General features: G+C 64.4%; 1 non-coding gene across 1 annotated transcript in view; it reads right to left on the reverse strand.

Annotated features, from left to right (window-relative positions):
* LOC135764598 (18S ribosomal RNA) overlaps positions 1–415 on the reverse strand; it is a 1,855-nt gene extending 1,440 nt beyond the window's left edge. The window contains exon 1 of the ribosomal RNA XR_010540125.1: positions 1–415. This exon is cut by the window's left edge and continues 1,440 nt beyond it. This is a non-coding gene — a ribosomal RNA (18S ribosomal RNA).
* Between the last annotated feature and the right edge of the window lie 854 nt (positions 416–1,269).

The following is a 1,269-nucleotide window of genomic DNA, read 5'->3' on the forward strand; positions in this document are numbered from 1 at the left end:
GGAATCGAACCCTGATTCCCCGTCACCCGTGGTCACCATGGTAGGCGCCTAAAGTACCATCGAAAGTTGATAGGGCAGACATTCGAATGAGTCGTCGCCGCCGCGGGGGCGCGCGATCGGCTCGAGGTTATCCTGAGTCACCAAAGCGGCCGGGGCGCGCCCGGAGACGCGTCCCGGATGGGTTTTGGGTCTGATAAATGCACGCGTCCCCGGCCCTCGCGGGCCGGGTCGGCGCTCGTTTGCATGTATTAGCTCTGGAATTGCCACAGTTATCCAAGTACGGGTGGAGCGATCAAAGGAACCATAACTGATTTAATGAGCCATTCGCAGTTTCACTGTACCGGCCGTGTGCACTTAGACCTGCATGGCTTAATCTTTGAGACAAGCATATGTTACTGGCAGGATCAACCAGGTAGTAGCCGTAGGAGAGCCTCGCTCTGACCCGGGGTTCACGCGGCGCGGGTCCCGGTTTCCACCCCCCGGGGGGAGTGGGACCGGGGCCACTCTCGTGTGGCTCTCCCCTCTCGTAGGCTGAGGGGCGGCCGGGTGGGCCGTAACCGAGGAAAGGTGCGTTTCGCGGGGCCGGGTGGCCGCGACGGGCCGGGGGCGTCTCCGCCCTCGGTCGCCGAGGCCCTCGCCGGCCGCCGGTGGCGGACCTTCGCGTCTGACGGACCGTCTGAGTCTCCCGCGGAAAGGGTCGGGCGGGCTCCGGAGAGCCCCCCTGGAGGCTGAGAGCGCCGGGTCGGGGAGGAACCGACCGCCCATGGCGGCCGACGCGCTAACGTCGGCCGGGCGGAGGCCTGCCCCAGGCGCAGTTCGATTTCCAGAATCTCAGGGCCATGACACACAAAGCGTATCCGGGCGTCACCCCGTAACGGGTCATTAAGGCTGAGACGTGGGCGGCCCTGTCCCGCCCGGGGTTTCGTTTAGCGGCCGACGCCGGTTCGTTTTGCGGCCGAACGACGCCGGTTCGTTTAGCGGCCGAACGAAGCCGGCTCGTTTAACGGCCGAGGCCAGCCGGGTTCGTCCCTTCCTTGGATGATTTACCATTCGTAATAAGAATCGTCACTACCTCAGTGCAGAGGGACTTTTTCGAGGCATTTGTGTCCGCTCGAGAGGCCTCTCGCTGGGCTCGAGAGGTCCTGGGATCCGGTAGCCTATCACCTTGGAGAGTCAGCGAGGTGCTCTTCCCTATATACCCGATGGCACCTGTTCGGGCCACCGTCCCCTGCTGGACGGGGCCCGGCTCTGTACCGCCCCAGACAGAGC

This window comes from Paramisgurnus dabryanus, unplaced genomic scaffold (assembly GCF_030506205.2).
Source record: "Paramisgurnus dabryanus unplaced genomic scaffold, PD_genome_1.1 h2tg000145l_1_61691__unordered_in_group10, whole genome shotgun sequence".
Classification (NCBI taxonomy): Eukaryota; Metazoa; Chordata; class Actinopteri; order Cypriniformes; family Cobitidae; genus Paramisgurnus; species Paramisgurnus dabryanus.